Genomic DNA, 22,144 nt, shown 5'->3' on the forward strand with positions numbered 1-22,144 from the left:
CTCAGCAATGATATTCAAAATAAAATCATTGCACTAATTGGAGTCAAAATAATCAATGAGATAGTCACAAGGGTAAAACAAGCAAAGTACTTTGCCATCATAATGGACTCTACTTCCGACCTGAGCCCCACTTTCTGTTGTCTTGAGAGTGGTGAACTGTGAGCCATCAGTTGGTGCATCTGTATGGAGCCACAACATGTAACTGAACATTTTGTTGAATTTATTGATGTTCAAGACACCACTGGGAAAGGTCTGTGTGACACACTTCTGGAGAAGTTGGGCAAGCTCAACTTGAGCATTGCAGACTGTCGTGGACAGTCTTATGACAATGGAAGGAACATGATGGGACATAGACAAGGGGTTCAAGCAAGAATATTGCAATTAAATCAGAAGGTGTCTCATGTGGCAGTCACACTTTGAATCTGATTGTAGCAGATGCAACCAAATCTTCGGTCGTCTCCATCTCGTCTTCTTTGGTGTTCTCCAGAGATTGTACAATCTTTTTAGCTCCTCTGTGCAACGCTGGGCTGTTTTAAAGGAACATATTCAGCACTTAACAGTAAAATCTTTGTCAGTGACCAGATGGGAGGCCAGGATTGATAGTGTTAAAGTGGTGCGTTACTACCTGCCAGAGCTCATAGAAGCATTTACTGCTCTCCAAACCCTCTCAGTGCAAAAGAAGGACTCGGAGACATTGTCCACAGCAACCAGCATAATGGCTGAACTCATGACCTGGAGGTTTGTACTGTGCACTGTAATCTGGTACAACATTTTGTATCAGATCAACCACGCCAGCAAGATTATACAGAGCCCCAATGTTTCTCTTGAAACACTTAAAAGAGAAACAAGCGCAGTGAGAGTATATCTGGAGAATTTCAGGAAATGTGGACTTGCTGGCTCGTAACGGCACGTTGGTTGTCGTTCGAACCTAGTTTAGCTTGCGCGTCCGCCAGGTTGTTCCCACGTAGGTGACAGTGGCCCAGGATCCACGGTAATTGGAGTCGCTTAGACGGAGGGGGAAGGGTGATATCACCCTGGAGCCTCTGAATGGTGGGGTCTTGCGTATGGGGGTTTCCCATGGCTTGAACTAGCGATTTGCAATAAGTAAGGATAATTGACGTTTGCCAGTTGGGTGCTGTCATCAGCCACGAGAGTGCCTCGGTGAGTACCACTTTTTTGGAGTGATAGGAGCGGCTTTGAGCATCTGTGACACCATGCCATTGATGGATGACTAAGTCCTCCGTGAAGACGACGAACTCTGCACCGCCATCCGTGGTGCCTTCTTTGGTGAAGATATGGAGATCCGATTTACCTACATTTCGGATCAGCTCTTCGGCCCTAGCTCTTTGTATGCTGACTGGCATTTGCTTTAAAACTTGAGTAAAAACAGTTGGAGTGGGAGGAGGTAAGAGCCAGGGTGGAAAGGGCTGGGAAGAATATGTACAGGGAAGGTGGAGGTTAAGGGCAGTAAGACGGGGGAGAGTCCTTGATCGCCAGTCTGACTTATTTTACAGTCACATTTTAAGGTTTTCGTGGAGAGGGTGGTATCGGGGGTCTGTAGGGGGCACCTGGTTCTATGCGTCGGCTTTCAGAAGAAACTGCACTTTTAGACAGGATGAGAGGGGTGTAAGATGAGCCTCGTGCAGGACTGCTTCAGTTGGGATTGACCGGACATGGTGGGTTATAGCGCGGGCCGCTTCCATTTGGGCTGTTTCAAGGGACTTGAGGTGGGTTGGAGCCAGCCAGGGGGCCCATGCCGGTGCGGCATATTCTGCAAGGCTTTTTTGGATGGCAATATACACCGTTCTGAGGTCGTTCGGTTGCCATCCCCACGAGGTGCCACTGAGCTTGCGGAGAAGGTTACACCATTTTGACATTGCTTGTCAGACTTTTTTTGCGTGCTCCGCAAACGTGAGTTGTCGGTCGAAGGAAATGCCAAGGAAGGTGGGGACGGGATTATGTTTGAGCACAGCGCCATTTATGGAGATATTTGGTTTCCAGTTGGCCTCAGCTGAGTCCAAGCTGAAAAATGATGCCTCACACTTGGCAGTGTTAAATTTTAGGTGTGCTTTGGTACTCCACCGCCAGACTTTTTCTACCTCGGACTGCAGTCTTCTTTCCACCTCCTTTTTGTTCCTTCCCCGGCAAGCAAGAGCCAAATCGTCCGCATAGGCGCTGACAGGAGTGGATTCATCGAACTTGCCGAGGTCATTGATATAGATGATGAATAGGAGGGGCGACAGGACCGAGCCTTGCAGAAGTCCTTCTTTGAAGGTTCTGCTCCTGCCTGAGGTGGCATTAATTTTGACTCTGGCTGTACGGTTAGTGAGCCAGGAGGCAATCCATTTGATGAAACGAAAGGGGACCCCCATGTCTGCCATTTTTTGAAGGAGTTTTTCAGAAGGGTTAGGTCAGGCACTGCTCTTCTTCTTGGTTTGTCACTCATGCGTTTGCTGACCAAGGCATACTCTCTGATAAATGCAGTGGTATTGGCGTGGTTGCTGACATATTCTTCTTTATTCTTATAGACCAGTGTCTCGTTTTGTTGCCTGAGAGGGACTTTACGAGGGACCACGCTTGTCCCGTAGATTTAGTCTCGGCAATCTTGGCTAGGTAAGCATGCCATGCATTTCTTTTTGCTTTATCAGTTTCTTCGTTGACATGTTTACAAAAGTTGAGCCATTCTTTCCTGTTGTTATGTAGACTTCGGCACAGTCTATTCCTCTCGTGGATAAGGTCTTTCACGTCCTGTATCAGCCAAGGGAGCCCCTTCTGGCAGGTAACTTTAGCTGGTATTGCCAGTGCGGCTGCCTCCTTCATATGCTGGACTAGGAGTTGCAGTTTTTCCGGGGCTGTAGCAGCAGAGGAGATGAGTGATAGCAGGTCTAGTAGGATGGCTCTGAATTTCTTCCAATCTGCCTTCGAAACGTTGGGACGCACTCGTCGTTCTTGATGATCAACTTTGAGTGTTTGGTTCCATCTACCGTAATTTCCGGACTATAAGCCACACCGGACTATAAACCGCACCAGCTAAAATTCAAAATGCACACGAGTTTTATACAAAGAAAGACAGTACACAGAAAGCCTTTTTGAAGTTTCAATAACATACTTTAACATTTCTTTCCAAACACTGCCTGTGACGCGGCAGTAATACCGCAGCAACACGGAAGTAACACAGCACTAATAGGGTTTGATTAAATAAAACATACCGGTAAAAGTCACTGAGACGCGGCGGTAACACAGCAGCAACACGGTAGCACAGCACTAACCGGGCTAGTTAAAAAAACATACCACTAAAAGTAAAAACAAGAGCCGTCTTCATCTTCCTCCTGTGCACTGAAACCATCGAAGTTTTCCTGCTCAGTGTCCATTTGGAATAGCATTAGATATCCTTCGCCTCACACTTTCTCAGTCTCTCTTTCGTCGTCGCTTTTATGCATTTCTTCGAGTGTGATGAGGGTCTGTTCATGCTAATCTTATTCATGCACGAAGCGCTAAATTACATTAAACTAGCGAGCGACACGTATAGCTCCAGAGTAGCCGGACCACGAAATAAAGAAAAGGGTGCCGCAACACAATGTCATCAACATCAACTGCCTTTAGCTTAAAAGCGGCATCATATGCATTTCTTTTGTCCCCCATAATGACGGTTTGTGTATAAAAGCTTCCTTTCAGTAATGTCCGTCTTGATCGCGTTCTGCGTGATGCGCGAAATGTTGTAAACACAAACTAGCACGTCTTCTTCGGCGCATTATTTCTTCTTAGTCTGTCTCGCTCTTGCTTCCTGCTAGACCGCCCCCTGGAGGCTGGAGGCCATAAAAATCCATAAGTACGCCACGCCGCCATTTAAGGCTCAGGGTTCAAAGTAACCTTCTGAATAAAATGCATTAAAAGTTCACATTCATTACAACTTATTTTTGGTGAGCAAAATGTCAGAAGAATTGAATTTAAATGCTGATTGATTGGGTTTTAATACAATGCAGATGGTCCAAACAGCGCCACTGCTTTGTGTAATCTCTGAGTCACATGGCAGAGTAAGAGAAAGGGTTTAGAGCACAGGTGTCAAACTCAAGGCCTGGGGGCCAGATACGGCCCGCTATGTGGCCTGCGAAGACAAATTGTGCATCAAATTCGTGTGTCATTACTAGAATTGCAAATTGTCTTCACTTTTAATAATATCTTTTTTTGACCAGTTTTTACTCGTCTGATTTGAAAACGAGTTATTTTTCAGTTTGTTTTGTAGCTTTTACTGTATATAATATGATAATATGCTTATACATTTATTTGGGTTGACAGTCATAATGGCCCTCCGAAAGAAGTTATGACTACAATGCGGCCCGTGAAAGAAATGAGTTTGACACCCCTGGTTTAGAGCCCTTTGACGCAAGTCACCTAGCGTGCATTCCTACTAAAGCTCATAATAGTCACAAGCAAGACAACCAGAATAAGCAGCAGCCATAGTAGTGTTTCAAAATAGTATTTTTGTTGTTTTTTTCTTCAAGATACCGCACAACAGTGGTCCGCAGCCTTTTTACGAGTGTATAAAAGTGACCAAGTCCTCACAAAAATCACAAAAAAAATCTAATATAAGACGCACCTGAGTATAAGCCGCAGGGTTCAAAATTTGGGAAAAAAAGTCGCGGCTTAAAGTCCGGAAATTACGGTAATCAAAATAGGCCTGTGGTTAGACGCCATTTTGTCGATCGGTTCCTAGCAAAAGTGCTCGGCCGTAGAGGGGTCCGCTATCGTAAGGTCGGGAGCGCTCAGGCCTGCTCCTTGTTGGTCAGGCTTGTTGTCATGTCAACTCAGAGGTGAAAGCCACATTCACTCAAACAGATACTCAGAAACAGGCAACTTGCAATCAGCTCCAAACCTCCCAACCTGCAGGGGGCAGAGAAAGATTAAACTCTCAGACAAAACAGTCCAACCCTTGAGCCCTGGAACTACCTATATACTTCCTGTAGCCGGCAAGGCATGGAGAGCAATGAACAAAGGAGAAATATTTGGTAGCACTGGAACAAACAACGAAACATCACTCAGCTCACAGTCAAGACGCAACTGGTATGAAAATGGACATTTGTATTGATTGTTGAGTAACTTTATCGATTTGAATGGTCAAATTAAGTTGAAATGTGAAGTTCGAGTACCTGTTTCAAAGTTTAAGTGTGTCAATTTAGACAAATGTTTATTTTGAATTATAAGAACAGACAAATGTTTATTTTGAATTACAAAAATAGACAAATGTTTAGTTTGAATTACAATGAGACAAATGTTTTTTTACATTCTTTATTTTCTTTACTTGTTTAAAGTTGTTGTCAGCACAACAAACAAAGGCAAATCAGGGATGATGATGCGCACAAATTACTGATTGCTCATCGTTGCTGTTTGAAAGGAATAGCGGTCAGACTGCAATCTCATTGCTATAGTTGGAAGTTAACGTGGCAAAATAGACAGAGAGTTAATGAACACATGAACACATTGCTCTAAAGTTGGATTTTTCCTGTGCAGCAGCTGAACTCGTCGGAGCTGTCGGGAGAAGTCGTCTTACTAAGCTAACAGCTTTTGGAAGAAGCAAATTGCTGAGGTGCGCCAAGCATTGAAAGCTCTACGTAAGAAAGAAAGAGCGATTATTTTAACTTTTTGGTGTCTTAACCACGAAGAAACCTACCTGTCCCTTCCAGACAAGGTTGAGGTAGGTGAGTTCTAGCGGCTAGCTGGTTTTCATTTCCAAACGTTTCGCCATGCCGCCCAAAAAAAATGAGGGCTACGATGAACTCAAATCATCCATTGACTTGATACGGCAAGACCTTACCACACTCTTAGAGCAGCAAGCCACCCTGCTCCAGCTAACGTCTGAACTAACGGAGCTTAAGAAATTATCCAAGGAGAAAGATGAGAAAATCCTGTCGCTTGTACAGAGAGTAGATGCACTGGAGCAGTACTCCCGACAAGAAGACCTCATAATCACTGGTCTTAAAACAACACACCGCTCCTATGCCAGGGCGGCGGGTCCTCCGGATCCCTCGACAGATGACTCTCCATCGGACGAACTGTCAACGCTGGAAAATCAGGTAGTACAGTTTTTCGAGAGTAAGCATATGGATCTCCAGAAAGGAAACATTGCCGCTTGTCACACACTCCCAAGAAACCGAAAACGACCAAAAGATGCTCCGAAAATTATCATTCGGTTCGTCAATAGGAAACATAAAGTGGATCTTTTGAAGCAAGGGAGGAAACTAAAAGGAACGGGTGTTTACCTAAATGAACACCTCACTACGAAGAATGCTGAGATAGCCTGGAACGCACGCAAACTGAAGAAGGAAAACAAGATTCTCGCAACGTGGGTCAGAAACTGCTAAGTATGGATTAAAACAAACGGAGCAACACCAGAAGATGACAAAACCCTCGTTGTGAGTGAACTGGAAGAACTGAAGATCTATGGCCTGGTGCAACCTAACATCTACAATGGCTGAACTGATGACCATAAACTGGTACCTATTGGACCCTCCTGATGAGAATGGTGGATTACAGCGGAGCACAACATGGCAAACAGAAACTGGCGGGGAGGACATCCAACTCAGGTAGACCGTCCCCTTACACCCTTCATGCCATCCAGTGACACTCTCAATAATGCAGGAATTTCTGTCCCACCGAATCTAGACTCTTTATTATTTAATTCATTTGACCTAGAGAATGTTACTGCTGGTATTTATGAGTCCTTCTTGAACCCAGATACTAATTACACTTCCCTAAAATCTGTTGAATTGTCATGTGAATATTTTTCTGAAGATATGTTTAACAAACTGTGCAATACTCCTCCTGGCCACTGCCTAACAAATGTATTCTCCACTGTCCACTTTAATGTACGGAGTATCTCTGAAAATCATGATGGTCTGCAAACCTATTCATCAACCTTAACACATTCCTTTTCAGTAATAGCTCTTACTGAAACCTGGATGGTTGATAATACATCTAGCTACCCTCTCTCTCACTACACTCCTATACACTCATGTAGACCAAACAAGCAAGGTGGAGGAGTCTCACTGTATGTGATTGATAATTTAAATTTCTCTCCCAGAAAGGATCTAAGTGGTAACTTTGATATGACTGTAGCAGAATCTGTGTTTATAGAACTTTCATCTTGCTCACTCCAACAAAAATGTGATAATTGGATGTATATATAGACCACCAGACTCTGATAAAATCACTTTCAATGAGGCCCTCGACTCCACTCTAGAAATCATAAACAAAGAAAATAAATTGTGTGTCCTACTTGGTGACTATAATATTAATTTACTTGAAACTAAGCAGTCACATACAGCAGACTTCCTTAATACATTATACTCCAGTAACTTTTTCCCTCTTATTAACAAACCCTCCAGGATCACAAGCTCAACGGCCACTCTCATTGAGAACATTTTATTTAATTCTGTAGACTACAAAATAACATCTGGCCTGTTGATCTGTGATGTATCTGATCATCTTCCTGTCTTCAATTTCATCCACAATGATAGTGGTCCAAAAATCAAAGGTTATACTGGTGATCAAATGAAATTCCGCAAATTTACCGAGAAAAACATGGTATCTTTTATATCTATCATCAGCTCTGTGTCATGGGATGAGGTTATCCTGTTGCAAGATGTCAACAAAGTCTATCACTCCTTTCTAACAATACTCACAAATGAATTAGAGTCCTCATTTCCTTTAATTTCTAATCGTAAAAATAACTCCAAAGGGAAACCATGGATAACGGATGAACTAAAAAAATCTTCACGTAAAAAAAATAAACTTTATAGAAAATCTATTGCAAATCCCACTCCTATAAATATAGAAACATACAATAAATATAAAAATAAATTTACAGTATTACTAAGGAAAACCAAACAAACTTACTATGCTGATAAATTTACTCAAGCCTCTGGTGACATCAAAACAACATGGAATCTTATCAACCATTTATTACATCGCAAAAAATCTAAAACATCTACCCCAAATGAGATGCTGGGGAAAAATGGAGCCCATTCAAACCCAGTAGATATTTCTAATGGTTTCAATGATTTCTTCGTAAATGTTGGCGCTACCTTGGCATCTAGCTTCTCAACCTCTGATACAAGCCCCTGTTGCCTAATTAAAGGGCAGTTTCCTTCACTCTCCATTCTTGACCCTCCTAGTGTTGAGGAAGTTTACAGCATTGTCATGAGCTTGAAAAACTCGGTCCCTGGCCATGACAAGATCAGAAGCTTACTTATTAAGAGAATCATCCATTCAATAATAATCCCAATAACATACATTTTCTCCTTATCTTTAAAATTTGGCATTGTACCCCAAGAACTAAAAATTGCTAAAGTCATTCCTATTTTCAAAGCTGGCGAGACAAATGAATATGGTAATTTTCGGCCTATATCCATTCTTCCATGCTTCTCCAAGATTGTAGAAAAAATGGTTTATTCAAGATTGGCAAAGCACCTAGTAACAAAGAATATTCTTTACAAGCATCAATATGGTTTCCGCAAAAAGATTTCCACTGAGCATGCACTGCTTCAGCTTGTCAACCATATCTCAACAGCTCTTGACAATAAGAAATTAGCTCTTGGTGTCTTTCTAGATCTAACTAAAGCATTTGATACTGTCGACCATAAGATCCTTATCGCTAAGCTAGAGAGATATGGAGTGAAGGATTCTGCCCTGAAATGGTTCACAAACTATCTTGCCAACAGAGAACAATATGTATAGTTAAATGGTTGTTCTTCCAACAGATCTAAAATACTATTTGGGATCCCGCAGGGCTCAAAATTGGGTCCTCTATTATTTTTGGTGTACATAAATGATTTTTCCATGTCTTGTTCAAATTTTCTCCCTTTGTTATTTGCGGATGATACCAACCTCATTGCCACCAACGATGATTTTAATTCCCTCATTGCAAGTGTGAATGCTGAGTTGTACACTATTACAAAATGGTTCAAAATAAATAAGTTGACACTAAATATAAAAAAATGTAACTTCATGATCTTCTGCAATATAAACAAATCTTACCCCAAAGAACAGACCAAAATTTACATAAACAATAACAAAATCCATCAAGTTACTAGCACCAAATTCCTAGGAGTTATAGTAGACGAACACTTAAATTGGTCCGAACACATTGATTTGGTTTGCAAAAGATCTATGAAAATGCTAGGTATTTTACGAAAAGTTTGTCCCTTGGTCCATCCTTCTGCTCATCTCACTCTGTATTATAGTTTCCTGTTTCCTTTACTCAATTACTGCAACATAATCTGGGCAGCCACATATCCAACATACCTCAACAAATTACTCATCTTACAAAAGAAATTCCTAAGAATAATCTCTTTTTCAAATAGATATGAACCATCGGCACCACTGTTTAGAAATTATTCATTACTGCCAATTGATAAAGTAAACATTCATCAAACTTGTCTACTCATCCATAAATACATATATAGGAAACACTGTCTTCCAGCTACTTTTCATAATTTCTTCACATTTGCATCAGACTTTCATTCTTATCCAACAAGTCAGAGGGACAATCTTCACCCACCTTTCTGTCGAACATCACGCCATCAATATAATATCCACTTTAGAGGGCCCTCACTCTGGAATAAGCTACCAATCCATATCCGATCCATATCTGCACAGGCTGCTTTTACAAAGCACCTGAAACACCACCTTCTCCACTCATGATCCTATCAGTCCATAATTACTCCACCGCACTCAGCTGATCCATACTATGATCATCAACTTAATCCACAATTTTGACTCAGATTCTTCCTTGTTTTGTTTTGTTATTTTCTGTTTACAGTTCTTCTGTTTCCCTTTTAGCTATTCCTATCTGGTATCTCTTTGATTGCTTCAACATCGATAAGTGTCTATTTTGTTTTGCTTGTTTCTTATTTTTGTATCATGTATCTGTTTATGTATGTATACATACACACTCGTATATATGCATATATAAATATGAAAAAAATAATTTTAGCTTGTTATGCTTTTGTTTATTTACTTATATATATATATATATATATATATATATATATATATATATATATATTTTTTTTTTTTTTTTCTTTTCTTAAACACTTGAATGACATTTGACTGCACAGCACTTTGTTTGTTTCTGCACTTTGTTTGTATATATATAACAGGAGAGGAGCTTCTTACAAGCCCTAGGCTTCGTCTCCCTCCTTGCACTGTTATTTGTGCTAAACAATAAACTAAAACTAAACTAAAACTAAACTAAAGGTTATCAACCTGAAGTACGATCTACATTACAACTTTAATTGGGACCTAAATGGAATGCAAACTGGAACCCAATTAAAGGAAAACTAAATGAGGATTGGAGTTCTCCCTTTGCATTCTTCAGACCAGGCTTTTTTCAAGTTTAAGCAAGAACTGGGTGAAACATTGACATAACTTGACAGTCATTAAGGAGAGTTTTGTCATGATCGTCGACCCATTGGTGGATGGCATTACCCCTGGCATCTGCCTTTGCAAATTCATCCCAGGCTGTGTGGTGTTCATTGAAATCCCCGCAGATAAGGCCCTTTTCTGTAGGCAGCCAGGTGGAGTCTTGGTGGATCTGACACTGTTCCGATGTCGCCGGGGGGATGTAGGCGTTCACAAGGGAGAGGTGACGCCTACGGGCGATGGGGATGTGCAGGTGTTGGAGTTCGAGGGAACCTGAGGGAGTCGAGGGAAGAATGGAGTAGGGGATGCCGGATCTCAGGTAGATAAGAAGACCCCCGTCTCGTCGTAGTGTTGTGCCTGAGCCTTCACGATCTTGATGAATCGCGTTGAAGCCAGGTAGGCGTTGGGTCCTCGAGTCCCAGTTTCGTTTCTTGCTGGAGGATGAGGTCGATGTTCAGACGTGCCGTCACCTCTTGGAGTTCGGTAATCTTTGTTGCCAGGTAATCACAGTTCCATTGTGGTATGGTGAGTGTTGTTTTATGTGATGCTGGGAGATCGGTAGTCCTATCAGTAGCTTGTTGTGGGCGGGAGGGTTTAAGATCTTGACAGCTTTGGCAGCACCAGTTGTTGTTCCTGCAAAGTAGAGTCAGCGCATGTTGTGTTTTGGGGGTGCATTTGACATGGAAGCCGCGCTTGCAGGATCTACAGGTAAGGGGGGTATCCTGCCCTCCAAATATGTTGAATATCCAAAGACAGTAAGCTCAACCACTTTCACTCATTAAGACTCTGAAGGCCAGGTTGAAGGTTGACTCCAGGTTTAATAACAAGGGAAAGGGTGAAACTGGGAGAACACAAACCACATTGTGTCATCAGTCATACGAACTAAATGAATTAAATCGATATGAAATCTCAATCATGCTTTTATCCTATCGTCTAACATCACTGAAAACTATCATTTCAGAACTCTAAAGATCTATTTCGATCCATAATAAACAAAGATACATACCAAAGATACATAACACAAAATGTAGGTAGTAGTTTTGCCGAACTGCAGGAGAGAATAGAAGGAGCAGCGTTCTCTTTCAACACTGTGCTGAAACATGCGCTTACTTCCTGATTCTAGTCACGGGACCTACTCTATCTTAATGATCACAGACTACAAAGACATGCACAGACTTCAAAGACATGACAGGGGGAATGCAATACAACAAGTTTTTTTTAACAGATAGGACAGTTAGTGTTTATAGCTTGTTGTTGTTGTTGTATTGTCGCTGGTGCTTGGGTGGTGGATGAGGATGGTTGCGATAAAAGGTTTTGTGGTGATAAGATAGGCGAGCAGTTTGGGCATAGCCAGTTTGTGTAGGTTTGGGAGCGAGATAGGCCAAAGCAAGAGCGGTGGGATTTGTTGGGGCAGTTAGAGCAGGGGGTGGGCGAAATGGTGGAGGGGAGATTTTGCAAACACAGGATTTACCTTTCGGTCCCACGTAGACTGAATGTGTAGGTGACGGCACGATGGCATTTCCAGGGCAGGATCCGCAGAGAAAGCCTTGATGACTGTGCTCGGGTCAGGCCGCTACAGGTCCTGTGGAAACTCTGTCGGCAAGCGATGCAGACTCGCGGGATGAAGTCATGACGGATCGCCTTAGAGCAGCCAGGGCAAAAAATAGGGCCCGGGTTCCCCTCGACGTTGCCTGCCCTTAGGAGGAGTTGCCGGAGATGTGGGGCAGGACGGACAGCTCTGGCTGGATGAAAAACGAAGAGAAGTGCATTCCTCTGTGACATCTCTGGGTGGTTTTATTAGATTCGCAGAGGCGGGGGTGGCCTCCCAAGAGACACCTCGTGAAGGTTCCAACTGTCGTCTCTTGCAGCTGTTGTCACCATTCCAACGTTTGTCGAACCTTTCGCATCCACTGAATAATATTTGAGTGAACGTGACGTCATTCAAGATCAACCCCATTGAATGGGTGTAGTTTTAAAATAAATACTTTAAAATAAAGTAAAAAGGGGACAAATAAAATACAGCTTAAAAAGTAAATTTCACCAGTCCGTCAATTGTAAGTCATCAAAAGAAAACATCACTGGTGCTACTGCAGAAATCTAGTCAAAGCATTCTATTCAAGAACGCCTGCCCTACGAACCCTGAGCGTGTTTCTCTTGTCAGTTGTCAGTTCAGCAGTGTCTAACGGAATGAGAAATTCAGGACTTGACCGCTTCGTAACGATTACAGTCGTAGGCGAAACGAGGCAGTGGCCGCGGCTCCCATCCCAATGGCCACAATAAATGGCCACCACAATCAATGGCAACGCGGGGGGTGCGTTGCCATTGATTGTGGTGGCCCCACCCCACGACGGGAAAATGATTGACAAACGCGGCCGGGTGTTAGTGTGACGGACAAATACAAGTTACTGCGGGAGAACCCAGCTGGCAGCACAGTTCAGCAGAGCAGAGCGGAGCGGAGCTTCCCGCAGCGGCAGCTTACAATTTATAGTAGTTTATTTTTACAATCTATGATAGGTTTTATCGTGACGCGCTAAAGCAGTAAGAGGCTCCCATGGCGCAACATATGACAAAGAAAATGACAAAGGAAACGCGATGGGCTGCATGGAGACAAAAGCGTTGTGACAAAAGTGAACACATTTGTTGGACGCCCCCTTCTGGAGAGCCTAACAAGGCCAAGTTGAACCCTTTCATTTCCCGCACGTGTCAGTGGAAAGAGTTGCAAAAAAGGATCCAAACGGTGTACAAGTTTTATCCTTCTGTTAATAATGGAGGCAGTTATCACATTTAAAGGCTTGAAAATCAGAGCTCAGTGGCCTAGTGGTAGAGGTAGAGTGTCCGCCCTGAGACTGGAAGGTTGTGGGTTCATACCTAAGACTATAAAAATAGGACCCGTTGCCTCCCTGCTTGGCACTCAGCATTAAGTGTTGGAATTGGGGGGTTTGATCACCAAATGATTCCCGAGCGCAGCACCGCTGCTGCTCACTGCTCCCCTCTCCCCCAGGGTATGGATCAAAATCACACAGGGATGGGTTAAATACAGGGGACAAATTTCACCACACCCAGATGTGTGTGTGACGATCATTGGGACTTTAACTGTAAAAAAAGCAAGCAAAAATGTGTCAAGGGCCCCCTAACTAAAGTCGTCCAGGCCCCTCCCAGAGAGACAAAATTTGACTGACTCAAATTAAGTTTAATGTGAAATAAATGAACGATTACTCAGTTTTAAATAAACAGTTGCTCCACCTCCTACTCAGTAACAGCATCTCCACAAGTGTACAAGTATGACAACAAATACAACTTTACTCAACAAAACATTGGTGACAGACAGATGACTCCTAAAGGGAAATGTGCTTTTGGGAGTTTGCAAACATATTTTTCAGGTTGTGTTAAACTTATAATCATATTAATATCTAGTATTGGAGTGCTCGTGTGGATTGGTGGGGGCCGAGGAATGTGCAGGCAAACTGCATGAACTTGTTTTCTTCGAAGTGTTGTGGGATAGGCCCGGATAGGGAGTACCGGAGGAGACCACCTCAAGGTCGGTGAGGAACGAGAACAACAGCACGTCTATGAGACACGGCTTCGAGGGGAAAACCCAACCGTCTGACCTCAGCGACACCTGGACCGGGGAGGAGATGGCCATCGACCAATCATCTCACAATATTTTGCATGCTTTAATATTCATATTGTGTTTCTTTAAAACTGGGCAACCCGGAAGAATGTGTCGTCTTTTGGTGGTCACAAAAACGCACGAGTTTTAGTGTGAGGGACCCGGGACCCAGGCCTGTATTAGTGCGCTTTGTCAGGAATAAACAATTGGTAAATTTGGTCTGATTGATCTACTGGTCTTCTCTTTGACAGAACGAACTCGCAAAATTGTTAGGTGCGCCAGTGTGTGGATTAGGACATAGCAATTTATGTGTTAAGTGTTGATCGCAATTTGGAGTCAGATCAATAACTAGAATCCATAACCTAACAATTTCTTGGTGACCGCGGACGTGATGTCAAGAGAAGGGTAATTGACAACTCGTGGTCTTTAGCCAAGACACCGGACAGTGTCAGGGACACTGTCTCCCGGTCGGCGAACCGTTTGGAATAAGCGCACAACGTTGAGCTGGTACGACGTCTCCTAAACCCTGAGCTCATCACCAATAAGGTAAGCAGAATACCTGTTACTATAAGTCGAAATGCTGCAAATTGAAAGAGGAAATTTAAGAGGAGACTGTCGTTCAGATCAAATAAGGTGTGCATGAAGTTAAGATACATACGGTGAATAAGTTTGGAACTTACGTGTGTAACATGTACGGTAAAGTCAGGGACTTACGCGTACTACGGATAGGTCAGGGACCTAGTGCTTCGTCGTGGCGGACAAGGGTGCGGTGACGATCGTATTCAAATAGCTGGGGTTTTTTAGAGATCCCCGAGGGGAAGTGAGGCCTCCTCAAAAAATATCCGGTGGTAACAGTTCCTCCTGTGAGAGATCAGACCGCTAAAATATCCAAAATGAACCAAATTGGGGGAAGAGTGTGTGTGCGTGCAGAGGATCCTCATGAGTGGGTGTGTATATGAGTGTGTGTGAGTGAGATGTGTGTTCTATGGAAGAAATCAGTAATGGAGAATGTTTAGGAGGCTTTTGAGCGATAATAGGGAAATTGAGAAGTGGACAATGGTGTGTTTAAGTTGGTTAGAGAAACTAAGATGAGCAAGGTGTGGCAGTAGAGAAAATAAGGTGTGTGACAGAAAGTTACTAGAACGATGGCTTGATAGGATGAGAATAAGAGACAACAAATGTTGTGTAGAAGACATTGAAAGATGTCGAATGTGAACATGATGAAGGGCGCAACAGCAAAGTTGGCCTGCCCTTTGAGAGGTTGAGACTGATGAGCGTGCCTGCACTCGCGCGTAGTCGCGGGTCTGGGCTGTGCGTGTGGGCCTGTGCTATGCTTGTGCGGGCGGTGGGCCGGCATCATGATTGTTGCAGGAAATGGCCTGCCTGTAACCGGTCAACATTGATGCCGCGACCCCCCCCTCGCACGGGGGGTGCTATAGCCCGGGTTGGGCAGGGACAGTGTGAGTTTCTCAGTGAATGTTTGAAGCAGTGAGATTGAGCGGTTGTGTGCGCGCTCGGTGTGTGCGTTTATGTGCACACCCTGTGTGGGTGCAGGCGTGTGAGGAGGAAGACGGCATGGATCAGAGAATGTTCAAGAAAGGGGGGCTAACTCGTAAATAATGAGGAGCTATTGGGAGTAATCTGTTTGTCCTTTCTTTAAGGTTAGGTTAGGTTAGCAACACGAGCGATTTAGAGGTTCAAAAGAAAGACAGTTAAAAGAAAATAACATTTTTTATTTGGACAATTGCAGGCTAACAAGAGCATGAGAAAGAAGGGTAGAGAAAGCGGTGAAAATAGACAAGGAAAGAAATGAATACAAGGGCATTTATCCATCTTTGCATGATGTGACACACCCGAGTGCCCCGAAACTCGGAGTGAGCTATGTTGGACCGCCGCCGTACGGCGACCCCGGAGTAATGGCTCCGGTGGTGACGTTGGGTGGCAGGATGGTAGTGGATGTCGAGGGCGAAGGCGAAAGGGCGGATCAGAGTATTGTACAGTTGATTGAACAAGCAGTAAATAAAGAGAGGCGACGGGCCCGGGAGGGGGACACATCCCGCGTGGACACATCCCGCGTGGACACATCCCGCGTGGACACCTCCACCCCCGGTCTGAGCCCTCAACCGTCCAATGTGACGAAAGGAGAAAGCTGGCATAGACTTACTGCCGAGAATGAGGAGCTAAAAAAGAAAATTGATCAAGCCGATGAGCAGCGTAGACAGGAAGCGCAGATGTTAAAATGGGCAACAGAGAGAGAGAGAGAGAGAGAGACACGGAGAAAATATAATTTGCGGAGTGGTCAGGGACAGATGACACAGGCCGAGGTGCAGAAAAATGAATTGATGTGTCCGCTGGTGACCACATCGGGCGGTCAGCACTACGAGCCCATGGTGCTCCGTGATGTGACCGCGATAATGGAAAATATGCCCCCACTTCACAGAGGAGGCAAGGTGCGGCTAAACAAATTTTTGGCTCTGATGAGTGGGCAGAGCTGTACACTCGGTGACATGCGCCAGATGTTGGCAGGAGCATGCTCCCTAGTGCAACTGCAGGCAATTGAGGAAGCAGCAGGCACAACGAGACTGGGGAGGAAGGTGCCCTTGCCACAAGTAGCAGCGCCCCTGTTTGAAAACATTAAATTGACTTTCCCACAACCCACCGATCTGGCCCCCACTATGTTTCCTTATGATGTGAAAATGTCACCTGCACAACATTATGTAACATGTGTGGAGAGTTGGATTGAAACCACAGGTCGCCATCCGGCTCTCACGCACGAGGCAGAGGTGCTCTTCTGAACGGCGCTGCTGGATGGACTTCCGCCAGATGTGAAGAAGCAGCTAATGTCATATCCTGACATTCTGGTTTGTGCCGAAGAACGATTTAAACGTCATCTTTTGCATCACTGCAGAATGTTCACTGAGTCACAAGCTAAAGTTGAAAACGAGACAGACGCATTATCCAAACAGTTGTTGAAATTACAGTTGGCAAAAATGCATGGTGAAGCTAAACAGTCTAAACCACAGAAAAAGGAAATGCAAATGTCACAGGCTCTTCAGGTGGTGGGGCGCGGAAGGGGCCAGTTCCGGGGCGGATACAGAAGCCGGGGAGGGAGTGCACCTGCTTACCCGGGGAGGGCAGCATACAAACCCCATTCGCCCAACGCATGTTTCATCTGCGGCGAAACCGACCACTGGGCAAAAGAATGGCCACAGTATCGACCGCGCGGAGCCACCCGCCCACAAACGCACGGAGGTCAGTACTACCAACATGATGATCTCTGGTGTGGACAATTTGAATAGGGCTGCCCGGGGAGCCAGGAAAGCAGTGGCCCGGCGGAGCCAATGCTTCATGTGACAGTGGAAGGAAAAACCTGTGAAGATGCTGGTGGACACAGGAGCAACTTATTCATCAATAAACACTGCCCTTCCTGTACCCTCACTGTCAAAGAAAACAACAACTTTAGTCGGCTTCTCGGGACAACCACGTACTCTGCCTTTTACCAAACCACTTGAAACTGTGATCACCCGGACAGTGTGTAGACTGTGGCACGAATACATCCATTCCACCGACACTCCGATCAACTTGATGGGAAGGGACTTGCTGTCAGCCGTTCAAGCCAGAATTCTGTGTGGGCCAGAGGGAGTGATTATTCAATTTCCAGATGGCGTCAGCATCCAGTGCTCACAGCAGCTACAACAACATGGTCAGTGGCTGATGGCGCCCCTACCGGCAGAAGCAGAAACTGCAACCATCTACTGGGCCAGGCTGGAGCTAGAGACCCCTGCTGGTGGCGGTGTGTTCTCGACCTACCTACTGTGGAAGCCCTGGATCTGCTCACTGGCGCCATACCACCCACCTGTTGATCCTTTGCATTGCACTCTATATTATGACCGAAAAAGTGATGATTTGTTTGAAGAAATTGAAGGGCACATGTGGGATTTAACTTCATCATCCATTTTGACTGGTAAAGAGGGAGTCGCAGCGGCAATTGAATTGACATATGAACAAATGCAGTGGTTCAAAATGACAGAGAAAGGGGTGCCACACATTTCGCTGGCTCTTGCCCCAGGACACGAGGCCAGACAATTGGGCTCAATGGTCAAGCAGTTGTTGCAACAGACCGATTGGCGGAAAACTCACATTCCTAATTTGTACTGGTCTGAGTCTCAGAATGCATACCAAATTAAACAACCCATGGCAGACACAGGATTGCTGGAGATGATGTTGGTGTCCCGCACACACGGTAGGGAGTTAACTGATCATGAGGACGCTGAAGTAATGCTGGCGGCCTTGCCCGACACACTGTGGTCCCAGGGTTCATTTGATGTCGGGTTTTGTCATTCGGTGGCCCCTATTGATCTCCAAATGGATGAGACGCAGCCTATCAAACGGCCTCAATATCGTTGGCCGAAAGAGGCGGACCAAGGCATGGAAGACACTCTGTGTGGCCTCTGGGATGCAGGGGTGTTGGAAGTGTCCGACGGCCAAATCGCACTCCTTGCTGTGGCGTTACCAAACTGGGTGGAGCTTGGGTCAAGGTGGACAGGAGCTTCATTGTGCACTGAGTTTGACAGAACTGAGGAGATTTGATAAAAATTGAATAATGCGTAGAGCTACAGAGAAAAGCATCATAGTCAGAGATTGAACAGATTTGGATAAAACAAATAGGCTAAAACGGTAAGAAACAAGAGCGAGATCTGATATTTTGGCTCGTCAGGCTTAAGAAGTAGGAGTCGAGTTAGATACATTTTAGAATAGGACATTTGGACTAAAGTGGATTCGGTCAAGAGGAACAGGGGCATTTTGGCATTTTAACAGGGATTGACAGCAAGGGAGATTGAGGATAGAAGATCTGGACAGCAATGACGTAAATTACATTAAAAACTGCCCATTCTAGGGAGAGGTGCTGGATGGTGTGACAGGCAGGATTTTTAGGAAGAGAAAAAGGGGCGAGTTAGACTCGCCAAGAGGGGCAATAAAGAGAAGCAGACTGAGAAACATATTTGAGCTAGACAACAGGAAAAAGGGGGAGAGCCAAATGATGACGTAAAAATCCAGAGGGAATAGTCGGACCCATCTTTATTGAATTTAATTAGGATAATTAATAGAGATCGAGTTTGTAGGAGCAATCTGAGGTTATGGAGGCTCCCCTGACACGCGGGTCCCACAGTCGTCTCCCCCCAGATAGACATATATGACAATTTGCGATGAATCTGATGGGCGAGTTTATGGAAAATTGAATTGGAGATTTTACAATAGGTCATGTTGACAAGTATGTCCAAATGTGAATAGTTACTATTAGGAGTCAATGTTTGCCTGCACACTAACATACTAACTTTGCTTAGTGTGGGAGGAGAGCTGAGTGATAGAGACGGATGTGTGTATCTGCGAGTGTGTGGATGGGTGCGTGCGCATGAGATCATCTATGACTGTGTGTGCGCAGTATGATTGGCCAGAGAGGTCTGAAGTTGGGGTGATGTGTTTGCAATTGAGGATAAAATTCCTCTCACCTGAAGGGGTGGTACAGACTGGAGGGTCTGGAACTGGTAAGTGATGAGTTCTGACCGGAACCATGGCTCAATGATCAATCAGGGGCACCATCGACAACAAAACGGTGTGATGGAGAAGGCCCATTTCAGTGATATGGTCAGACAAGACAGAACTAGTATCGAACAGCAAGACTTTGGACGATTTGACGTGTGACGACTTTGAGCTCACCCGACGGGGTGACGGACTAGGTGGACAGTGACCAATTGTTTGACGCTTGAACGTGTTTGCGACAATAGCATGCTCTGCTTTGTTTTTCTGTGTGACTTGATTTTTTTTGCAGCATCAGCCACCAGCCAAGGAGCGGATTGCGCGTTGCTTGCGTAACTTGTTTTCATTCTTGCAGGTTGTCGATTGCATTCGTGGAAAGTTTGTGTTGGATTTACAAGAATATGTTAACCCTTGCCCTTTTGGTTTTTATGATGAACTTGTTGATGACGTGGTTTTCAGGACATGATCCGCGGGCGCCAGGATTCATTTTATGACTGTTTTTATTTTGATACTTGATGTCTGTTTTTGTGTGTACAAATGTCCGCTGTCAGCCGGGCTATAAGCTCACTGACAGGAGTGCGATGATTTTTGTTTGTGTTGCCGAGTGTGTGTGGTGGACAGTCAAGTTTCAAGGACTTGGGGTGATGGTCCCGGGGCCCAGATGGTAACTAGAGGTTCCGTGGGCCTGGCTACAATGAGTGTGGTGATGAGAGGGGACGCTTTGCAGGTTCCTTTTGATACGTTGGGTGAATGTGTCAAAGGGGGGGAGTGGTAAAATAGAAATGGCTGAGTAGGTTTCAATTTGTAATTGTGATATACAAAGTTTTTTTCCAAATTCACTTGCTTTCAAGCTTTAACAGGACATGCCAGAATTCACCCAGCAATGATGGAAGGAGCAGAGGAAGACCAGTGACATCTGGTTGTGGTGTGGAGATGACAAATTATAGGATCGCCTGCCGAAGAATGCATCAGGTATCTGTGCCCTCGTGTCGTTGATAATGCCTGTGGTGGTTGTCCCCATTGAAATACAGAATCTCAATTGGAACCTGGAGTCCCCACTGGCGGGGCTCCTGAAGCGAGCCAAAAGAGACATTTTGCCCCCGTGGTTGAGCGACGACGATCCAACATATATTGACACTATAGGAGTGCCCCGGGGTGTGCCAGATAAGTATAAACTCGTTAATCAAGTGTCCTCGGGATTCGAAAGTATCTTCCTATGGATCACCCCCAATAACAATGTAGACTGTATTAATTACGTTCATTACAATCTCCAACGAATGGGTAATTATACAGCTGAATCATTTGCCGCAGTTCATGAACAATTGGCTGCAACGTCGTTAATGGCGTTCCAAAATAGAATTGCGTTGGACATGCTATTGGCTAAGGAACATGGTGTGTGTGGAATGTTTGGTGATGCATGTTGTACTTTCATCCCAAACAACACGGCACCAGGAGGCCGACTGACCAGGGCGTTGGAAGGACTAAGGACACTGAACAAAAAGATGAAAGATCATTCAGGTGTACACACCGATATTTGGTCTGATTGGATAAAAACGTTCGGAAGCTAGAAAAGCCTCATCATGTCTGTGCTTGTTGCTGTGGCTATTTTTACTACAGTTATGATTTTATGCAGTTGTTATTGTATTCCATGTATTAGGTCACTCACTGTCCGGTTGATCGAGAAAACCGTTGGCCCGTTGCCACCGATGGGCCAATATACCCTGGTGACTCAACATGAGCAGCGGGGGGAAGGAAGGATCGACAGCGCGCTGGTAGCTGTTTGCTAAAGTAACGGGTGATGACCTCATAAATGAGGTCATGAGAGGGAATAAAGGGAAATGTGCTTTTGGGAGTTTGCAAACATATTTTTGAGGTTGTGTTAAACTTATAATCATATTAATATCTAGTATTGGAGTGCTCGTGTGGATTGGTGGGGGCCGAGGAATGTGCAGGCAAACTGCATGAACTTGTTTTCTTCGAAGTGTTGTGGAATAGGCCTGGATAGGGAGTACCGGAGGAGACCACCTCAAGGTCGGTGAGGAACGAGAACAACAGCACGTCTATGAGACACGGCTTCGAGGGGAAAACCCAACCGTCTGACCTCAGCGACAACTGGACCGGGGAGGAGATGGCCATCGACCAATCATCTCACAATATTTTGCATGCTTTAATATTCATATTGTGTTTCTTTAAAACTGGGCAACCCGGAAGAATGTGTCGTCTTTTGGTGGTCACAAAAACGCACGAGTTTTAGTGTGAGGGACCCGGGACCCAGGCCTGTATTAGTGCGCTTTGTCAGGAATAAACAATTGGTAAATTTGGTCTGATTGATCTACTGGTCTTCTCTTTGACAGAACGAACTCGCAAAATTGTTAGGTGCGCCAGTGTGTGGATTAGGACATAGCAATTTATGTGTTAAGTGTTGATCGCAATTTGGAGTCAGATCAATAACTAGAATCCGTAACCTAACACTCCTCATTGCTGCGTCCAATCACGCAGTCTGTTAATCAGTCGCACACACGCACACACACGGCACCCCTTCCCCTCTCTCGCTCTCTCTCTCGTTCTCTCGCTCAG

The 22,144-nt window shown here is 44.6% G+C and overlaps 2 long non-coding RNA genes across 2 annotated transcripts; one reads left to right on the forward strand and one right to left on the reverse strand.

The window, feature by feature from the left end:
- The first annotated feature begins 4,965 nt into the window (after positions 1–4,965).
- On the forward strand, positions 4,966–21,889 carry LOC148383137 (uncharacterized). Its single transcript, XR_015853404.1, has 3 exons — positions 4,966–5,061; positions 5,509–6,581; positions 20,419–21,889. It is a non-coding gene; the product is annotated as an uncharacterized LOC148383137 (long non-coding RNA).
- LOC148383138 (uncharacterized) lies at positions 10,039–11,547 on the reverse strand. The gene is made up of 2 exons (XR_015853405.1): positions 11,426–11,547; positions 10,039–11,052 (listed from the first exon to the last, which is right to left on the reverse strand). It is a non-coding gene; the product is annotated as an uncharacterized LOC148383138 (long non-coding RNA).
- Positions 21,890–22,144: the final 255 nt, after the last annotated feature.

The sequence above is a fragment of the Syngnathus floridae genome, chromosome 17 (assembly GCF_059516105.1).
Source record: "Syngnathus floridae isolate MCC-2025c chromosome 17, RoL_Sflo_1.0, whole genome shotgun sequence".
Lineage (NCBI taxonomy): Eukaryota > Metazoa > Chordata > Actinopteri > Syngnathiformes > Syngnathidae > Syngnathus > Syngnathus floridae.